General features: G+C 40.7%; 1 long non-coding RNA gene across 3 annotated transcripts in view; it reads left to right on the forward strand.

Annotated features, from left to right (window-relative positions):
* Nucleotides 1-22,674, forward strand: part of LOC128150463 (uncharacterized) — a 43,990-nt gene that overhangs the window by 12,585 nt on the left and 8,731 nt on the right. The window contains exons 2-4 of one of the 3 annotated variants that reach the window (XR_008238059.1): nucleotides 1,991-2,226; nucleotides 18,049-18,192; nucleotides 20,501-20,627. This is a non-coding gene — a long non-coding RNA (uncharacterized LOC128150463). The remainder of the gene's footprint in view (nucleotides 1-1,990; nucleotides 2,227-18,048; nucleotides 18,193-20,500; nucleotides 20,628-22,674) is intronic. The other 2 variants (XR_008238060.1, XR_008238061.1) reach the window with 2 other exon arrangements.

Consider the following 22,674-nt stretch of genomic DNA (forward strand, 5'->3'; position numbering starts at 1 on the left):
TCTTCAGCCAGTTTTCTCTTGTCATCCTTATTTTTTAACATTTAAAAAATATGGAAAAAGCATTTTGCTTCTAACTGGAGGGCAGGTTTCCAGAAAAATCACTGTTGAGTATTTGCAAATAACATACTGGCCTATGTTTAATAATTGAAAAATATTCTAAGCCCACTAAGAATAACATAACTTATTGTTTGTTTACTTATTCGTTCTAATGATGCTAACCAAAAGGTGCACATTCATACACTGTTGATATCCTTCATGTAACTTGAGATGGATTTTCACGGTTGGCAGTGCAGTTTTTAAAAAATTGCTTCTGGTAACCCAGCTAAAATAGATCATAGGGCTTTATAGCACATTCACACAAGAAAGGATTTCATTACAGCTTGAAAACCGAAAGCCAGAATCATGGAAATGTCTGATACTTTTCAGTAGACTCCACTTCAGGCAGCCTGGGAGATCAATCCCAACTGCCATGCAGGCTGTCTCAATTCTCTGCACTGTCTGCCTGAACTGCTCTGCTCTCTGCAGAGCGAGGCAGTTCTGGCGGGGGGGGGGGGTATTTATGTGGCTGCCAGCTCAGAACAGGACATCTCTGAACATGAGAACAAATCTATATTTAGACATCCTGGGAACTCTGCAATCTAAAATGACAACTTAGGAGTTTCTATGACCAGGTAGCCCTGAGTAATATGGAGCCAGTGCATCTCTCCCTGGCAGAATTTAGACATATCAATCTATGGCCATCATCACAGACATCTAAGTAGACAGCTTGATTTTTAATATTAAATCTTCTGATATAGAAAAAAATGAATGTCAATATCCTTCAATGTTAAAAAAAGGTATAATATCCATACTAATTCCAAGAGTAACAGAGAGGGCAGTATGTTAGGACCAAAAATACCTGTACGGCCACACTGACAGAGCCCATGGACATGCACATTCAGCAGGCTGGCTCCAGTCCCAGTAAGAGTGGTTGTTGGGCCATTGCTGCCACTGAGGAGGGCATAAAAGTGCACCTTTACTTCTACCTGAGAAAGGAAAGGGAACCCTTTTCCCCTGCTACTTGTCACCAGCTCCCCTCTTGTTCTGATCTCTAACCCTTCTTGCTGCCCCATCCATGGAGCATAAGAAATCAATTCTGTCCACACACGCTAAACAGGCACAGGGCTCTGCACATGATGGAGACAAAGACTCACAATTAGAAAACAGGTAGAAAATAACAAACACTAACAAATCCCCATTTCTACTTTGACTGACTTAAGGATAGACATTTTCAGAGATAATAAAGGATGACTAGAGACTTTAACAGGCTTTTGAATCAAGCCTACGTTTAACTTTGCACACATCTCTTGGGCATTTAATGTCTGAAGCTCCTGTTCAAGTATTTTGGTCAATTCATCTGATCAGACACAGCCATCTGCAATGTTGCTGTCTACATCTGGATTAACCATCTACTCTGCCTTTATAGTGAATGGAGACAAATAGCACTTCTGGGATACCATTCATCTCCTGTTAAAGTAGATCTCTAAGTCCAGTAAACATCCAATTAATAAGTCTAGCCTCAAGGTGCCTGTTTTCTCCAGGAAAAAAGCCAGACCTGGGTAGCTACACAGGAAACCTTTTAAAATATTTGAGATTGCTCTAACAGTTTGTGACATTAATCAACATTTTGAGGAAAAGAAAGATGCTTAAAAAGATGAAATAAACTTGAAATATTGTAAATTAAATTAAAAGTACCTTTTTTAATATACCCTGGACTCACAAGCAATCTTGCAGGTGCTTTCTGTAATTTTTTTTTTTGCTATCATTATATAAGGGGCTTGGGGGGGAGATTGTGGGGTTTTTTTGTTTTTTCCCTCTTCTGGCCAAGAGAGCCACCAAATAAAGCACCCAGTGTTAGGCGTTAGATTCAAAATAACAACAGTCCTATTCATTCAAATGGGGTTTTTTTGTATTATGTAGCAATCACAAAGGTCTCACCTTTTCTCCACAGAGAAAGGCAAAACATCAGTGGAAGCAAGACATTTCAATTAATAATACCATTGTAAGCTGGGCTGTGACTCAGGTACACTTATTAACCCAAACTTCCTGAGAAAGTATGAATCATAAGACAAGACTATGATACAGAGCATAATCTCTTCTGCAAAAGCATGAGGCCTGATAGCTAAAGAACTGCTAACCCTATACATTGGAGCTACAGTATGGGAATATTTCCTCCCTGGAGAGAAAGTAAGTATGGAAACTCAGAACAATTTTCACTTTTGTATACTTTTCATAGTATTATTTTAATGGACTACATGTTTGTTTCCCCTAACTCATCTTGTTCCAGTTCTGCTCGCCTCTAAAGATCCACATAGTATAGCTATGTTACATACGTGCTTGGGTATTATTTTCCCTATGAGCTTCTCCACAGAAATTCTTGCTTTCCCCTGTGCCAGTTAGTTACTTCTTTCTGCCACTGCTAGTACTTTGGTTGTACTGAGCCAACTACCTACGACTTCAAGCTATAAAATATATACACAACTGCATCATAGTTTTATGATGGATGTGACTGACCTAAGGCTTTTCTGTCAACAGAAACTCAGAATGACTGATGTGCTGCTGGAATATTTCAAGAAAAATGGCCACATCTGCTAAGATAGAGGGGCCTGGGAAAGGGTTATTAATCTGCTTAAAACTATTTTTACTGTTTTTAAGGTACCAGCATCTAACAACCAAAATGAGATCAGGACTCATTTCACAGGGTGCTATAGAAAGGTTTCCAGTGTATTGCAAGTTAAACAAATAAACAAACAAACAAAAAAAATCAAAGGGAAAACAGAGCTGCAGCAATGTGAAGTGAGTTGCTCAAGGTCACTCAACAGGTTAGTAGCAGGCCTGGAAATTGAGCACTTGAGGCCCCCCTAGAATGTGTTATCTGCAAACCATCCTCAATTCCTACTATCACATAAGCCTTTTACATCAGGGCTTCATGCTCATCATCCCCAAGGTGATAAAGTGATAAGTCTTCTTTTAAAAACAAGTACTCCTTGATCCTTGCAGGGGGAGCAGCAAGGCTCTTGAGAGTGTGATATTTCGATGCAAATAGGCTGTAGCTATGAGGATATAAAAGACAGACTCCTCACAGTAAGCAACAATAGGTCAGCACACTGTGCAATGGGAGTCGGAACTATAATTTCCTGTGTACACATGAAAAAACTAATACAGATGTGATTCCTTTTAATGTGATCAAGCTTGGGTCTAGGCTATAACAGGTCCTGTTTGTCAGCTCTTGCTTAGGCTCGGTACAAGGAAGAACTTTGTTATTGGGTCTAGGATGCTCTAGAATTTCTTACTTTTCAAATTTTTAAGGGTAATTTCACCCTTTCCTGGCTGTCTCAAATCCCTTTTGGAAAATGTATATTTAAAAGGAGTTGAAATTCAGTAGGCCAAAAAAGACAATCTACAGAAATGACAAAACAGTGTTTTCACATTTTCCCTCATCATGTTTCATTCTCAAGTAGCAGCACTTGTAAATGCTGGCCTTTCTTGCCAGCTTCTCTGCAACCACCCCAGCAGCACTAACTCAGAGCCCACTTTCTGTTAAGCTCACATGCAGCTCTCCAGAACGTATGTACAGCTTCATAAACACGATTTCTCCTACTTCCAGTACAGAATCCTCATTAGTCTCATAAACTACACACATCTTCCAGGCAGAAGGTAAGGCAACCTGTAGTCACCACTGCTGCCCAAACTACTATGAAAAGGACAATGTTGTTTTCTTTACATTTCTGACATGACACATCACAAAGAAATGCCAGATCAGGGTCAAGTTACACTAAGCTGCATTGTGCTTTTTGCTCTTGTGATGTGACATAACCTCTTATAAAGCAATGAAAGAATTGTAATGTAAAGAAAGGCTTTTGAAAGATCTACTAGAAGGAAATAATTGTTGAGCACAGGAAGAAACTAAAAGTGGCTGGTGTTACCGAAGCACTAAGTGCTGCTCCAAGCAGTGCTCCAGGGTTGTGCCCTGCTGGAAAGAACAGACCAACCCACATATCCCATGTCAGCATCAGAGGCCACCCAATGCCACTGGAGAGTGCCAAGTAGCTGGGGGGGCCCTCTGTTCCCCAGCTGTCTGGGGGAAGCTGCAGTACAGAGCCCATGCAGCCCGTACTGTCCTCTGCCCCCCTTACTGTGGGGATTCCATCTCACTCCTTCTTTGGGTGACTCAACACAGCCCTATTCCATGCTTTTTGTTTGCCAACAGATTGTATCATCTAGTCACTCAGCTGCGTTCAGCCAAGGCTTTCATCAGGCATGGACAAAGAGGAGACAGGCAGCAAAACTGTGATGTTCCTGGCATAGCATGATGATAAGGAATGAAATAGGGCCCTGCATCCTACAGGTGTTCCTTTCCCACCCTTACATAGTTTTCGCATCTTTACCTTCAAAGCCAAATGTCTCAGACCCTCTGGCTTCTGAACACTATTACAGTTGCAGTGGCTCAGGAGGATTATGAGAGAAGGAAACATGTAAAGGAGTCAGAGAAAAGGCAAATGAAAGAGAAGAGGAAGACAGAACTAGGGCTGGGAAAAGTGCAGGAAACAAAACAAAGTGAAGATAAGGAGAAAAATCACAGAAAAAGAAGGGACAGAACATATCATCCATAGTAAAGGCTTAAAAAGTTGTAGGAATTTTACACTAGTTTCATGCAAACTAGAGGGGTAAGGTGAGAACCTAATGTAAATGACATCTTTCATCCTGTGCAATATAGAAGATGTTTTCCTTTATTTTTTTAAAGCACTCTATAAACTTCACCACTTATGGGAGACACTTTTTAAAGCAGGGCTCAACACGCAAAGGATTGTAGCCTGGTCCTACAAGACTACTGTGTACCCAGTTCTGGAGATGATGATGTTTATAGCAGCATTACTAGGACTTGAGGTGTGAGGCAGAAGTTGAGAGAGACAAGTGCTTGGAGAAAGTCAGCCTGGACAGAAACAGATGCAAAATATAACTGCAAGATCTTTCTGACTAGGTTTGTTAATACAGAGCCAGTCAAGACTAAGACTTATGAAACCCATTCCTTGTGCTACTCAGTGTGTGCTGAAGTACACTTATTCTTCTGTAATTTCAAGAACGAAGTAATCCCAACACTACCCATGCACACTGGGACAGTGACAGTGATTACAGCTGGAAGGATATGGAAGAGAAAGTTTTCTTCTTCCATTTTCACCTGCCACAATCCTTACAGTGGCAAATCCATATTTGGAAGCCTGTCGGGCAAGCTTTTTTTAGAGTTGCTTCATCTTTTGTAAACACTGCTCTCTTTCACAGAAAAAAAAAAAACAAACCCATAGTTCCTTCTTGTATTTTTAGATTTAGTTTGTTTTGCTCTTTGTATTTTAAAACAGAAGTGTTTATTCGCAACTGAGCATTCAAGAGGCCATTAGAATTGTATCATGTGACAGCATACTGCAACTCTACAGAACAGCAGATTAACGAACAGTAAACACTTCTGTTCTCTAAAGTTGCCATTTTACAGATCCTTTCACTTTTCCATTAAATCAAGTCATGTCTTTCAAACTTGCTGATATGAAATGCTGTTTTGCCATCATGTTTACATGTTCATATTATTTCTTTTGAAGAACTACAAGATTTCATTAGATTACTATAAAAATAAGAATATGATTGAAAGCTAGCCAGCAAAAAGCTATGTGTTATTGCACACAGTGGGTTTACTATTAAAATTTCTTCCCTAACTAGTTAAGACGTCTGAGATATTTTCTGAGTGACTTTTTTTGAAGTTAGCTGAATATATAGGAATAAAGCTTTGCTGCACATTCACAGGATGAGATTCACAGGATTTTGGATGTCATTAGGTGTTAGGCAGTAGAAAAATTACATTTTTGCAGTAGTACCTGAAGAACTTTGTTGTTGCTATCTGTTTCTCAGAACCAAATAATGACATGACAATTGCAGGTTATAACCTGTGATAGGACATATTACTCCACTGCACTTGAGGAATAGCTCACAAATCATAGACCAAATGAAGTATGGAATAGAAAGAGAGCATTGCCTCTCTTGAGTAATACGCCTCTTATGAGTTCTGATTTACCCATAAACCCAACCTTAATATCTTCTATGGCCTGCCTTCTGGGTTTTTTCAGAGTAACTCACAGCAACTGCCCGGAAAGGTCCTTTCCTATCAAGAAATGTTTTCACTTTTCCTTGCAAATGTTTGGAGGGGCAGCTTCTGAAGAAAGCATTGCAATACATGTACTGAGAGGCCACAAGGCTGCCATCTCCTGCTACCCTTTATAGGCCGGGCCCCATTCTGCCCACTGCCTTGCCCCGCAGCTGGTCCTGCTGAGCCAGCAGGGTCATGGGTGCGTGGAGGAGGGTGAGCTCCCCGGGGATGGTGCTCAGGGTTGCTGGACTGGTCAGCCACACGCAGGACTCGGCGGGCACCGCAAGAAGGTGGGGGCAGGCATGATGGTCAACGGGTTCTTCCCAGCCACGCTCTGCCATGCCCCTTCCCTGCCAGCCTCATCTGTGTTAGGGGCTTTGCCGGCTGGTTTCTTGAACTGCACTGCTCCCCACTTTGCAGGCAGAGAGGAGGCTTGGAGCTGTCTTCCCCTGAGTTGGTGCTGAGGGCCTGCAGCCAGCCCACCATCTTGTCCCCGCGTGCCTGGCCTGCTCATGAGGAGACAGGCAAAACGCAGCACTCCAGTGCTCTGGTATGCCCTGCATCCCAACAAACCAGTTCATTGCCGCCCACACAGCCAGATCAAACAGTATTCAGGAAACAATCTGGGATCCATATTAGCACTCGGTACCATTGCCGCCAGGGCAGTTGAATGGGGGGGGGGGCACTGTTTCTAGCACATTCCAATTGACAACAGCTGGGACAGCTCCACTCCAAGCAGCTGCCTTCACTGTGGCCCCACTACATCCCCTTTCTGCGTGGAAAGCTTTGTTTTGGCTAGGAAAGAGTTTGTTGAGCTTTCTTGCACTGAAGTCTCACACAGAGACTTTCCCTTTGCCCATGGCATGTGACCCTGCCAACTTATGGGTTTGCATCCCCAACAAGAAAAACAACAACGTTTAAAAAGAAAAAAAAAAAAGGTTAATTAACCTCAGGTCTGTTCTCAGCAAAGCAAGGCTGCCATGGATAAGTAATAAAAATAGCTTCTCAATGGTCCTTGTGTCAGTCAGAGACTCACTCTGTGATCTTTCAGTCAAAACCATGAAAGCAGGAGGGGGAGGAGAGGCTGATTCGCTACTGTCCTTTTCTTGTGCGTGTGTTCCCAAGGTTGCCCGGCTCTGTCCTTCAAATCATCTCCACCAGTAAATCATTTAGCTCAACCTGTCACTCTCGGTCATTGTGAGGAGACAAAAGCTACCCATTTAACCCCAACCATGGCTGATTCACGCGGCAGGGAAGGCAGGCTCACAAAAGGAGGCTAGCAGGGAAGGTGGCAGTTGGGTTGGATTTCATGTAGACTGGTGCTGGTTTTCTCTCTCTTTCTTTTTTTTTTTTCTCTCCCCCCCCCTCCCCCCCCCCCCGTTATTTTAAATTAGCAGCACCTCTCATACTGGGATTGTTTTTTGAAGACCACATGTTTGTCAACAGAGCTGTTCTGCTTGAGTAATTTGACTCCAGCCTGGCTTCAAAGGTTTGAAAGGGCAAGAAACACACATAACTGTATCAGCCTACATCTATTACCCCTTTCACCTGGACAGCTTTTTTGGACCATTTTTGTTGCTTTGAAGAAAACTGGTAACAAAACATCCAATTAGTCACATGGAACCAGAGCTATTCCAGCCAACCTGCTATTTGGGGAAATCTGCACTGCAATTATCGGGTTCATTTCACCTGAAGTATTGCTCTAAACTGTCAGCTAAAACTCTGCTACCTTGAATCATAACCTCTGCCCAAAGTCTGCACCTCAAATGGGCATCTTTTGTGTTATGACACGTTGTTCTCTCTGCCAAGAAATCACTCTGCCCTGATATTTTAAAATTAAAAGTTAGTGCTTTGACATAGAAATCAGCTGTTAAATTTAAGACTTCTTTTCCATAATCGCCCTGGCCAAAGTTTAATCTTCAGGTAACACCTCCCACCCCCAAACAACCAAACCCCTGAAAAACTAAACAGGCCATCGGAGAGCAACAAATTTACAGTAAAATGAAATGCATAGAGAAACCAAGCAATACTGCAGATAGTTTCATGATTTATTCCTTTCCCCCACCAAATTCCAGAAAATCCCTAGTGAGCACAGAATTTGCCACGAAGCAAACTGTAATATATATAAAAAATATACCTGCAAATATCCACAGATTCAATTTCTAATGATACTGTTACTAATCCACAGGAGAATTCTTCTGTAATTACCAAGCAAGTGTAGCGTTATATTTTAAGAACCAAGCACTGAAGTTGACAAAGACTCAAAAGCACAAAATACACCACATCTGTGCTTCTCCAGGGATATTTCTGATTTTTGTTACGCATGTGAGATCCAAGAAATGCATATGTACTATGCATTTTTGTAATCTTTTTAATATGCCTTTTAGCAACAAGCAGTTCAGGATGTGGTTATTGCTTAGTGTGTTAGACATGTTTACTCTCCTGTTGGGCATTTAAAATGCCTTAAGTCCTCTTTTCACTATGAATTGTGTGTCAAAATGTTGGTTTGGATATCAAATTCTCTTGTAAACCTGTCATTAGGAAGAGTCTTTGTCCACCTGAGTCACTCTTTTGATTCTTTTGTTTTGTTTTTTGTGTTCCCCTGACAGGTCTGTCCTCCACCTTTCTACAGCTAGCAGAGTAAAGCAGAGTTGGGAAAACATGTTTTGCATTACTGAGTTTGCAGTCTCACTGTAAGCTTTCTCACAGATTCATCTTCAATGAAGGGCAGAGGGTTGGGGAAGAAAACATGTTTTTCCCTGAGACTGCAGAGTATGTGAATTGCCTTCTCTTTCAACCTATGGGGCAGCCTTCACAGATTTCAGCACAAATGGAAGAAATATCTGATTTCCCATTCCATCTGGATTCAGTTTCTTTCTTCCTCTTTGTATAGTTTCTTAGAGACATTATGGAGCTCACTGGAGGGCCTGCTTACACATGACTGTCGGCACTGGGCAGACTGCCAGAATTTCACTCCAGGAGGCTGCAACAGGAATCTTTAATTAACTTGAACCAAAACATTGAATGGCAAAGAACAAAGGAGAGGGGGTGGAGAAGGAGAGGAGGAAGGGAGGGAGCAGAAAATAATGTTTCCCATACTAGAATCTCCATTTTTTGGTCACAGTATGACATTATCATAATGTCATCCCTTATATGTATTTACTAGAGCGTAGGTAATAATTCCTAACTCCTGTATTACTCAGTAAATTTTGCCTTTCTTTCTGCTCATGGAATTAGTATCTGTGATTGCCCGTTGTACAACATAGTGATCAGTATTCTCTTGACTTTTATATTAACATATTGTGTGATTACATATATCCTCTACAATTTATAAGATTCTAAATATGAGACGACTGAGTCCCCAGCATCTTGAACATTGCAAAACTACACCGTAATATTGTGACAGCGCATAGGAGTTCCAGACATTGAACGAGATCCTACTCTGCTCGGCATAGTACCAGTATGGTATGTCCCTTTTCTCAAAAGTTTACATTCTAAGCATAAGCAAGAATTAGATACAGACAGATGAATAACATAACTACTTACTGAAACAGCATTATTCATTGTTGTGAAATGTTTTCAAAACAGAATGGATAATGTTTCATACTCATTTTGCAGAAATATACAAGATGCAAAGCAGTAGAAAAATCAGGCCTGAAATACCTTTCTCTCTTAAGCTCAAGGGAATGAGTTGAGTGGTTTCCTTGCTGTCCATTGCCTGGTTAAATATGTGTGCAGAATAATTACTCTAAATGCAAAACTAATGGTGATTTCATGCATATTCATTCAAGTGAGTTTGTGATCGAGGTGCTGATACTGTTCTAGCTAATGAGGCTCAGTTGCTCAAATATTTGTGAAAACGAACATAGAAAGGGCTTGTACCTGCTCAACATGAACTTATTTACACATTCAAAGGAATATTCAAGTGTGAATTGATTTGCTAGTTGGTGGTTTGGAGTGTATTATGTTTGCATCTTCTGGCTTAATGACATCCTAAAAGAATCCAGTTGGTGGTATCTCTGATGTGAACCAACACATGGTAGCTGGCGACAAGCAAGAGATTCACTTTAAAAGCACAGTCCTGACCCATACTGAAATGCTAATGCGGACATACCCAAATTCAAAGAATTATTTCATCCTCAGAAGCATATATACTTTTTCCTATCCTAAGTTTTCAAAGCAAATTAAATCAAAAAAGTATCATTAATTTCCTATTTTAGAGCTGATGTTTGGTATTGTTCTTTAAATATTTATGGCAAAGAAATCATATTTCACTGCTCTATAAAGCAATCATGTACTTGCTAAGTATAGTGTGAAAACCTGACATAGAGACAAGCTTCAGAATCCCCTCAAAACAGAAAGGTTTTCACAGAGGGCTGAGGTTGTATCTTCCTCAAGTCATGTTAGGAGTAGCTGCAAAAGAATTTAAGAATCTTTAAACTGAATGTGACATCTTTGATAAGACCCTGCTCAGGTTTACAGAGATCAGAGGGCCTGGGGTAAGAGAATCACTGAATGTGCCTTAGAGAGGTCTCTGGAATTTTTTTGCAGCTACCTTCATTGGAAGCCATAATACACACAGAGATTGGAGGCTTGGAGAGATATCTATAATATAATCTCCAAATTTTTATTTATATATTTGTTTATATAAAATGATATATATATTTTTTTATATATAATGATTTTATGAGCCAGTGTGATTCACTTAACAAAAATAATTATGCATGAGCTGTACAAGGAGTGCATTTAGAGTGAGAATTCAGTTTTTATAACAAAATTTCTATCTGCCAAAATACAAACTGTGCTCTGAGTTAGTCTAGTGTAACTAACTACAGAATAACTATTATTTAATTCAAAGGCATTCAGTTACATTTAATGGCATGGGAAGAATTTCTCTTCCAAGTTTTCTCTCTCTCTCTAAACATATTTATATATATTTGTGTGTGTGCATGCACACACATAGGTACATACATAGATGGACAGATACATAGATAGAAAACTGCTACGTTACCAAAATACACTCAATGAGGAATTGAGCATGCTTATTGGAACCTGTGAAGAATGAGCATGATACAATTGTTGATCACCACCTAATCATTAGTATGCTGACTAGTAGGCTGGCTCATTCTGGATTACATATGCACTAGAATCTGTTTTAAACACTTAAAGATGTTACATATATCTACACTGAAGGCAGCATTAGTTGTTTCTGGCCTTACTCTGGCAGATGGACTGTGCTTAGCAATATAAACCAATCTCTCATGCAGTATAGTCCAACTTAGAGGTTTCTCTGAAATCTTCTGTTGTTGTTATTTATCTTCCTAAAAAATATCAAAATGAGTAAATGGTTTCAAATTCAAAGTGACAGCAGAATAAAACCTTTTGAAAACCCTAATCAGCATTCATTCCTCATATAATTAATTCCACTGAAGACAGTAGAGAGAGCGCTGAGGCAAAGTTAACTCACGTTATTTTCATGTGACAAATAACTCTGATTCTTTTGTACTGGCTGATTTTTAACTGTGTCAAGTGTTCACAATTAGAAGTAAAATTATTGATGTGTATATTAACAACCTTTGACTACAAAGGTGAGTATGGGCTATCCTGTTCCATTTTCTTTCATGTCAACTTTGTCGGAATTTAGCAATTCCCTTTACCAGTGAAAATAAGTCCATTTTGAGTGACAAATGGCTGTTAGAAATTCTGAATACATCTAGTCCCAATAAAAATAAAGTTACCATCATTACAAATGTAAAAGTCATAAAATCCCTTGAGTCAAAAGAGATCATTTTATGGGAAGGCTCACAGACTTTTTTTCACTAGCTGACATATCCCCATGCTCAGCAAGCTTTCATTCCATGGGAGTTGCTCACTGGTGTGCCAGTACTGCTTTCCAGTTTGCTCCATGATTATAATTCCCACTAGTTTCCAGGCATTCCTAAATAAGGCCCAACACTTCTCTGCATTAAGATTCTGCCTTACATCAGACTTCAACGATTTTCACTTAAAAAAAAAAAATGAGGATATCTGAGAATTCTCTTAGAGCAGAATTTAAATTAAATCTCCTTATTAATGATGTATGGATTTCTTTCATTGTTTAGGAGGCCTGTGAGCAGTTGAAAGAAACAAGAAGGCTTTTAGTAATGGGCACTAACAGCACCATTGTGCTTGCATGGAAGCTCTTGGCCATTCAGTGTCACAGGGTCAAAAACAATCCAAGCTCCCACACCAAAGCAGTCTGTAGAAGGCCACACAGACCTCACAACACTGATTCTTTAGAGCTCGGGTGGGTTTCTGTGAGTGATGTGTTAAGTTCAGCATTGGGATGTAGAGAGGAAATTAATTTTTATTAAAGTTTACACTCATTCAAACTTCCCAAATCCACTTTTGATTTTCTGAGTTAGGTTGGAAATCTGATGGGAACAAGCTAAAGCATGAATTACAATTATTATGAGACAGCTTTCTTTTCTAATGCTTTTACTTCTGGTTGTCTGGCACATCTCTCTGTCAAGCACTGGGCACAGTGTTACTGCCTTGCAAATAATAGTGATAGAAATCATAGAGGTATACAAAGCAGGGGGAGGGGGGGAGAGGAAACAGGACTAGGAAAGGAATTTATTTGACTTCATGAACCTTGTGAACCATTGTATGTAATTGCTAAGAAAATATTTGAGTCTCTTTTCATCTGGTCCTCCTCTCCTTTTCCTGGCTTTTGCAATGTGTGACCTGGATGGATGCTTTAAGTTGCAGGCGGCAGTCAAAGTCTCATGTACTTCAGAGGGAAGCTAACAGCATATCCCTGCATAACTACTAAATAAACAGTAAATTCTGCATTTTGCTGCATATTATCAGGCACAGGTTACAGATGTATATTGATTATACATCTACAACTCCATGATATCTACAAGTTCTAAAGCATGAAACTGTTGTGCTGTTACAGAACACATAATTTACAGTGATTTGTTGTGTCAGTGAAAAGAATTTGATAACCTGAAAGCCCCAAATGTTGCCAAAATATCAATATATTATAAAAAAAACCCTTTTCTTTTCAAAAAAAGAAAAGGGAAATATTAGGGAAATGTAATAGGATGGGAGAAATAAAAAGCTTTTCATGCACACAGTATACATCAATGGTCCTATTCCAGATGCATGAAGAGCACAGTGCTTTTTTCTGAAGTTTACCTTCTCATTCATGAAGTTTTACTTCTCTCCTGGCTTCACAACTCTGGGAAGACTTTCTTTTCAGTCTTTACTATTACGCTATTGCAATCTTTACCACACAAACTTGAGAGAGTATTTTTGTTGCCTGGGGGTTCAAAGGTATTACTCTAAAACCAATTTTGTTTCAGTCTCACATCAGAACAGTGCACGAGGTGTTCAGAAGCACAGGGAGCAAAGTTGGTAACTGAAGACTTCTATTTTTGACTGATGTTTTAAAGAAAAGAATGTTTGCCTTGTGTTTTGAGTGAAACTAATGGTAAACCACAGCAGATCTGTTAGTGTTTTGCACAGTGATGATGTTCCTAGATTAGAAGCAAAATTTCTTTGTGAGGGGGCTAACAATACTGTAGGGGGCCATCTTGCTTCACTGAACTGGAACATCCAGTCTTTTGAGAGCACTCACACATTAGGTCGTAAGATTACTCTCACTATAGCAACCCTCTCCACTACAATCTCTTTTTTTCTGTTTTTTTTTGTTTTGTTTTTTGTTTTTAAAAAGAAGACACTTTATAAATTAGCTCTGCCACTACCTATTATCTTCCCCAACACCTTCTACCCTTTCTCTTCCTAAACTTCCTCCACTACTGCAGCGAGTTTCAGTTCGGTTTTAGTCAATCATGAGCTTCTGCACTTCAGTTTGTGTATAAAGGGGTTTTTTTTAGGGAACTGAGCAAGGAGAAGAACGTGGTGCTCTTTATCCTGCAGTATCAGTAAAATGTCAAATTAGAAAATTCAGGGCTCCTCTTGATCACTTTGACAGCCAGTTTCTCTGTAAACTAGGCTTTGTCTCTATGACCCTCTAGTTGAGTGATGGGGCAGTTGTGAATGAAAAGTAGATACTCTATGAAATGGTTTGAATCTCATTGTCCTGGATTCAGCTGGGATAGAGTTAACTGTCTTCCTAGTAGCTGGTACAGTGCTATGTTTTGAGTTCAGTATGAGAAGAATGTTGATAACACTGATGTTTTCAGTTGTTGCTCAGTAGTGTTTAGACTAAAGTCAAGGAGTTTTCAGCTTCTCATGCCCAGCCAGCGAGAAAGCTGGAGGGGCACAAGAAGTTGGCACAGGACACAGCCAGGGCACCTGACCCAAACTGGCCAATGGGGTATTCCATACCATGGGATGTCCCATCTAGTATAGGAACTGGGGAGTGGGGGCGGGGATTCGCCGCTCGGGGACTGGCGGGGTGTCGGTCGGCGGGTGGTGAGCAATTGCACTGCGCATCATTTGTACATTCCAATCCTTTTATTATTGCTGTTGTCATTTTATTAGTGTTATCATTATCATTATTAGTTTCTTCTTTTCTGTTCTATTAAACCGTTCTTATGTCAACCCACGAGTTTTACTTCTCTTCCCGATTTTCTCCCCCATCCCACTGGGTGGGGGGGGAGTGAGTGAGCGGCTGCATGGTGCTTAGTTGCTGGCTGGGGTTAAACCATGACACTCATATATCTGATGAAACTGCTGAAGGTGTCAGAGTAAAATTAATCAGTTTGTTGGTATCAGAGAAGAGAAAATCTGAAAATCAATGAACAGCTGTCTCTCCAAATAAGAACACCTTAAAGGGTAGCATGACTGAAGTCTAGGGAGGAAAAAAAAGGTAGATCTTCAAGAAATCTTTGAAAGGCCAAACCAAGCTGTTTGAGCCTGACCAGACACAGGGAAACTTCAAGGCTCATGGATCCAGTACATGTATCCAAATTGATCTGCCTGCTGAGTGGGGAAGAGGAGCCTGATCTGTGATCTTGCATGAAGACTTATTTGCAGTTTGTCAGTGACCAGATCCATAGGGGCAACGATTGGCACCTGTCCTGAATATACCTGTTCCTGAATATTAGTGATCCTTCAGTCTATAGAGATTCTTCAAAGGCAGGAAACAGGACAGAGAACACAATTTATATCCCTGTTCCTATTTTTGACACAGACTGACACACAAAAATCCTATAAGGACAAATTTATAGCAAAACACATTAGATATAGTATGAGAAAAACATAAACTGGTTATTACAAAAGGTGAGCTCCACTATAAGTATCTAACACAGTACAGCTTGTCCAAATAAAGATTTATCTTTTCTCCAACCTTTTGACAGCTAGCTGGCAAGTAAAATCCTGTTCAAGAAACTGTGTCAAAAGAACAAGCCAGACATGTTAGGAGCCGTGTTTAACTGAAATATACACTGCATGCCTAACCCAAGTACAGAAAGCAAAAATCTAGATTATGCAATGCACCCAAGAAGAGGGCTTCTAGACCTCAATCACTGCAGGAAGGGAGGGCCATTATCTTAGCAATGAAGTCTGCTTTTGTCCCTGGAGAAATAAAAAAAGAGCTAGCCAACTACATATGAGCTGGGTTTAGTTTGCCGACCCTTGATCGGGTGTTGACAGAAGCTGGGAAAAGGAGGAGGAGGCTTTCTTGGCTTGAATCTTATGTTCTGCCAAAGCTATTTTGAAACTAAGTTGGAAATTTCCTTGCAACACCATATGTGATAACAAAAGTGACCTTATAGACAAAATATTTAACTTGCTGCTTCAGGAACCCAGACGGCTGTTCATATAGCTCAGCATAAAAAGCAAAAGAAAGAAGACAGTGTATCATGCTCTGCTGAGCGGCATAATGCCATGAAGACTTAAAAATATTTAGTCATCCATCATCAATATACAGTATTACAGGCACCTTGGATAAAATTTGTAGTGTTAGTCTTCATTTCATTCTTCTTTTATGTGATCTTTTTATGTGATGTTCCACTAAAGGACTGGAGGAATAGAAATGGCCCTTTTATCAAGAGCAATACAGTCTAATTTGGGGCCAGTATTATTAACTAAAAGGTGTGGTTTTCAGCAATAATTTTTAAGTTGTTCTGTATGTGCAGGGAGTATTTTCTTCACTACAGCTTTATCTCACTTCACATATTGATATGGCCGATCAGGAGATCACTGTTTCTTTTCCATAAGAACAGTGCACTGAAATGAGATGGCTGGTGCAGCTGGCTCAGTAACTGGGCTGCCCTCAGCTAGCACAGTCCAGTGTAGCAGGAGTGGGATAACTAGGAGTACTTGTCCCTTGACAGAGGAGCTGCCATTGCACAGTCCAGCTCTCCCCCTTTCCCATCCATACGGTAGCTCCACCAGTCCCTGATACAGGCCACAGATTTCAAATTATAGTAGAGCTGGCACTGGTAAATGCTTGTTGCTTCAATGTGAAGACCAGTTTGGTGATCTCAAACCATTTCCTAAAATAGAAGCCACACAGCACAGAGTGATACCTAATTGGGCAGTCCAAGGGCAGAGTCTAGGATGTTTATGACTGTACAGAGTGATTTTTCTATTAACCCTAGAGATAGTCCATGGCAGATGACACTACAACAGTTGGAAAAGCAGCATGAGAAAGCCTGCTGCCCTGTTTGGTACTAGTTCTGTGGCTGAACAGAGGTGCCAGTGTCAATGTTACATTCAGAGAAAGAAATGTTAAAGCTCCAGTTAATAAAAGCTGCTGATGTTGGAGTCAGCTAACTTTGGTCAAGCAATAAACTTGGAAGTCTTTTCCCCCAAGGGCTTCCTTTTTTGTCTCTAAAACAAAGGAACGTGAAATGAAACCAAGAAATCCAGACTATATAGCAGAGCATTATGTGACTAAGCCAGCTGTTGCTCTGATACTGTTATTTTTGTAGCCCAGCCTGTTCTGACAGAAGGAAAAGCCTAAGTCTGCCTGCAGACCTGTTGCTTTTGATAGCTAGACAGGGCACTATATACACTAGTATCATATTCTTTAGCCCTGTGAACCTACACACGTATGGTAGGGAGTCTGAGCTGCCAACAATATATAGTGGTTGAAAAAACATTTACTATTTATTTACCTCTACTAGAAAAAAAGAATAATGGGACTAGTTTGACTAACTCTATTGTTTAGGTGCTCGTTCATTAGGTGCTTAGTTACTTTTAACACTTCCAAGAGTGCAGCAAGTTATTTACCAAAGATTCCAGCTTCAGCAAATATGCCCTCTAGCCCTGTGAACTCACAACTATTCATGCGCTAGTGTTTTAATGAAAGCCAGAAAAATATCTAACAGGGCTCGGCTGAGGTAGTGGTGGGGGAGGACGTTTATGTTAAAATGCAATACAACACCAAAGACATTGATAGAGACTAAACAAGAGGAAAGTCTTCCCTCCCTGCACTCATTTAGCAAGCACATGGAAATAATTGTTGGCCCAGAGACACATAACCATAATTCCAATTGTGCTTCCAGAGGCAGCATACCAGCCCTGAGTACCCCTACAGAGCGCTCCAAGTATTGGAATGCAAATCTGCACACCCAGCGTCAGGATTTGCGTAGCCAGCGTTCTCACAATAAGCAACATTATCAATTAGAACAAGGCTCCCCAGACCAGGTCAGCAGGCATAGAACTTGCAGGAGTTCATCAGCATGGGAAAGACTTGTAAGTGAAGCAGCTCTCCTGTACTTAAAATAATTGATTTACTATTCAGGTTTGATGAAGCCCGAGTTTAATTCAGTGTGTTAAAATAAGGAGATGCTTGTTGAAGTAAGTAAGGGCAACTCAAAAAATTCAATAATGTGTTGTTGTTGGCATTTTGATAGAAATGACTTTTTAAAAGTTCATCAATATTTCAAATAAAATCGTGTGTTGCTTTTGACTAGGTCATAAAATGACCAAAGCCAAGAAGTTTCTTCTATGAGCTACGTCAAGGAACTGAAGAAGGGTCAAAGCTGTGTGTCATGCAGACATGTCAAGTTGCTTCTCTGCCAGTGTGCCAGTGTACTTGAGGTGACAAAAGCAAACAGGTAGGTGACAGGGCCGGGGGAGGGAGGCAAAGATGCTCGGCTCCTGCCAAGGATCACGCTGTCCAGCCTTGCTCTTTGTACATGCACGGATCACAGCAGGCAGCAGCTCTCCATCTCCATTCCCAATGCCATTTCTGACCCCACATGCTATATGTCATGACTGCATCGGTAACTCACAGATCAGGCTGCCACGTTGCCTGGGATTGTGGAAGGGGAGAAAGCCATAATGTCATAAGAGAAATGAGACGCAGGGTTAGCTGCCAGGGATTCAGTTACATGAATCAAAGCATAAAATGCCACAGGTCTCAATTCTAGTCTCTTTCGCTCAAAGCAAGCAAGACAGACTGTTTCATCATTTAGACTCAAAATCAAACATTTAGTAGACTGAGGTTAAATTTTGTTTGGGGGGCATGGAAGACTACTATCTGCATTTGAATCAGGGTTCTGGAAAATACTCTAATTTACATCCTTAGCACCAAAATGCTGCTGCAGACAATATTCACTTAATTAAGTGAAGAGGACTGTGTGAAAATCAGCACTTTCACATTCAACAGGGTCTCTCGAACTGGGACTCTTTACTCACACTAGCAAGACAGGTGATGCTTGGGACAACACAGTAACAATAACTAATGGAAACAGAAGATTCATACTCTGACCCAGACTCCTATGTGCTTATTTAAGGAAGAAAAAGAGATGTAATTACTGTGAATTTAGGCCTTTAGCTCTGCAGCTTTTTTCTTGCTTTGGGATAAAGACAGAAGGATCATCAACAAAACAGCTTTGCTAAATTCAGATCAATGACTAAAGTTGATGCATAAGCTACCTAGGCTCACAGTGGGTACATTTGAAAGGTGTCAGCAGAGGACTGAATAGCTATTTTTCACTGAAACGCAGAAAATCATTTCTAGATTAATAGGGAAAGAATCGATTTGAGCGCTACAATTCTACTTTCACTGCTCGTTTTCATATCACACCCTTTCAAAAGAGAAATTAAAAACTGGAACAAATCAGTTAACACCATATATATATTTATATATATATAACTAAATAGAATTTTAAAATGACCATACTGAACTAGGTGCATGTGGAAATATAAAAATATAAACACTGATGCTTTTTATCAGAAAATAACACAGGAAATTAATAATTTAAGGTTTTACCATCCTATCTGACAAAAGAAGAAACAGATGTCACAATGAACTCTTTTGGTAACTTTATAGCATGGAGACTGTTTTCATCAACTAATAAGATGGAACCACTTAAAGCAAAAGCAGGATGCAACTGCTTGATTTCTCCCACATACACCCCGCTTTGCTGTTACTGCTGTTGCCTCACTACCTAGATCATAAATTGGAGTTGTTTATAACTTAGAGCTGGGATCACCATCAGTGATGTAAGTTTTCTTGACATAGGGCTCTAAGGGATGGTTTTGCCACATCCTTCACAGCCCTCTCTTATTGGTGTGGCACTATGGTTTGAAAACAATGAAATAAAAAATGACTGTAGTAGAAATATTGTTGCATTTCAACACGATCTACAAAGTAAGCCACAGCTAGGCTGGGAGTATTTTAGAATTTAGCTGTCAGAAATTATTCCAGGACCAAAAAGTCCATGCTCTGAGCCTAAAGTTGTAGTCTTAGAAGAGTACGATTGCATGCACTGGAGAACACATAGTCAGGCTGTTTGCTCAGAAGCACTGAAACTCCAGCCCCTGGTAATGCGTGCTAGTGCCCTTACAAATGATCTATTGTACTTTCTACTGTTTACAAACATAGCACATTGAACCAGCCAGGTTTAAGGCTGTGCGGAGAAACAGACGAGTAAACATTATTGCTAAGATTGTGCTCCAGTATTGGTGGGAGAAGCTGAATGAAGAGTTACCAATTAAAGTCCTACTAATGATACTGCAGTTTGTTCACCTGCAATCAGAAAAAAGTCACAGTTCAGTTTTTTATTTCTTCTTCATTTCCTAGATAAAATATTCTGCACTAGACCAATGAGTGGAGATTGCAGGTCTACTCTCACCCGTATGACGAAGGGAAAAGTCGTGGAAAAGCACTTTTGTCTTGGGTTTGTCCCCTCTGTCTCCCATATGCAGGCAGCACAGCTAATCTCTAGAGGTGGACAAGCTCAGACTGAGCACAGTAATGCTACACCTGGCAGCAAGGATGTAGAACACCTCCCCTAGAAAGCACCCAGGTGTAAGGAATTGCTGCATTCCTTCCCCACCACAGTTTCCTTTCATAATTTTTTTTGTGCCAAAGGTGTGAACCAGCAATTTCAGCTATATGTTTTTGTAACTTTCTAGGCTTCCTTTACCACCAAGTTCATTCAGAGACGACTGTTGAAATCTCTGCTGTCACTACACTTCCAAGGTGTTATGTCTTCTCTAGGCTCAGTCTCAATGCCTGTGTAGACTGCAAGACATGCTGAAGGTATTTTGAGTCATTGTTTATTTTACCAGCTATCACAACCTTTTAAGGAGCAAGATGGGTTAAATAAATAATGTAATGAGCTATTAGCAAGTCTTTTCCTCTCCCCCACCCCCAATCTGCAGAATAGCGATCATTGAACCGCACTGCAAATTAACTGTAATAAAAAAGGAGAGGGAGGGCGGGGGGAGGAGAAGCAAAACATTAAAAAAGCAACTTTGAGCTTCAGAAAGGTCATTTCTCAAAAGACTATTGGTGAGGAAAGACGTTGGTGAGGAAAGAAAACACATAAATGTTTTTAAGGGCTTAAATAAATATTTTCTAGATGAATATTAGGTACCCATTAATGTCTCTCTGTGTAGTCCACCCTAACACCTATCCTTTAGTTGTCCTGTTACCAAAATGAGAGAAAGAGAGAGAGAGAGAGAGAGACTTTCCCTTTAATTTGCTTTGCACACTGATGGTTGAAGACAAGAAAAAAAACCTTTCTGGCTCTTTTGAATGAATGGTCAAAGGTACCTTTGCGGCTCCTTCACAGGGTGAACTAATCTGTGACAACTGTAGCTAATCTGGTAAGAAGGCCCGCATGTGTGCTAATGTGCTAATATGAGGGGATTCAGAGCAGTCAGCGCTCGGGAAAAAGCACTGCTTCCTAAATGGACCCTCATATGCAATAGCCCTGGCAACATATGCGCATTTTAACACCCACTTAACAGGGAGACAATGCGGTGGCCTTTGTTGTGCAACACAGAGGCGAGATTCTCATGGTGGGAATTTCTGCCTCACAGGCGACATATTCTTTCAGATGGGGTGCAAGGGGCTGGTGGCTGGGGCACGGCCAGAGCCCGGGCTGCACCGACCGCACGGCTTGGCAGAAAGGTTACATGTACATGTGCGAAATGGAAGCCCCTGCACTGATTCCTTCACTGAGAGGCTGAAAACCTGTGTAATCCCTGCATGAGGGAGGGGGGAGTGAGGGAGAGAAAGAGGCAGAGAAAGGGAGGAAGGAGGGAGGAACTGACTAAAACATGTTGGACCAGGTATCTAGCTGGGATAAAATCAGCTTATGACTATGGTGCTTTAGCTAACAGAGCTTTAACCAGGTTGACACCAGTTTCTAGTGTTGTGATGTGCTTTATGTTATATACTGTCCTTGGAGGAGAATTCTTAAGTGCTGCACTGGAAAGACTAAATGACATCTTCTTGCCCCCTTGATTGTTTTACTGCACACTCAGGAAAATTTGTCTGAGAGAGGATAGGCAACTTACTTCTAGCATAGACCATGCAATAGGGAAGATGACTTCATGGCGGTTGAAACTTCAAGAGACAGGCTGTCAAGAGACTTCAACATTGGTCATGGTTGTGGTGCCTCTTCTGGACACAAATGTGCCCTGCAGACTGCTCTGCACGCCAGTCAGTTCCCAACGTTCCTTTGTTTTTAGGCGTCCCATAGCCTAATGCAAAATGGATAAAAAAGTGTGAGCCAATACATATCTGGAGACAAAGTCTACTCACCTAAGAGAGAACAGTTTACTAAACGCCTCTTGTGAGTGGGGAAGAGACCAGAACTAACCACCCCTGTGAGTGTGCCTTTGTCTGGTTGGTACTCAGCACCTTTCCAGTAAAGCTGGTGTCAAAACAGCACAGTTACTGTGAGCTTGATAAAAGCACACGGACAAGGGGCACAAACTGAAATACAGAAAATGCCATTTAAATATAAGAAAAAACCTTTTTTACTGTGAGGATGACCAAACGCTGGAGCAGGTTGCTCAGAGAGGCTGTGGAGTCTCCACCCTCTGGAGGTACTCAAAACTCAACGGGACAATGTCCTGGGCAAGCTGCTCTAGCTGACCCTGCCTGAGCAGCGGGATGGATGAGGTGGTAGGCAGAGAGCTCTTCCAACTTCAGCCATTCTGTCATTCTATCACTCCAAGACCTCAGCATATACCCCACCCACAAGTTTCTTCCAGAGTTATTTCATTTGACTGACAACACAATGACAATGGCAAAGGGAAAGCAACACCAATATTAGCTCTTTTATCTCAAACAA

The sequence above is a fragment of the Harpia harpyja genome, chromosome 13 (assembly GCF_026419915.1).
Source record: "Harpia harpyja isolate bHarHar1 chromosome 13, bHarHar1 primary haplotype, whole genome shotgun sequence".
NCBI lineage: Eukaryota > Metazoa > Chordata > Aves > Accipitriformes > Accipitridae > Harpia > Harpia harpyja.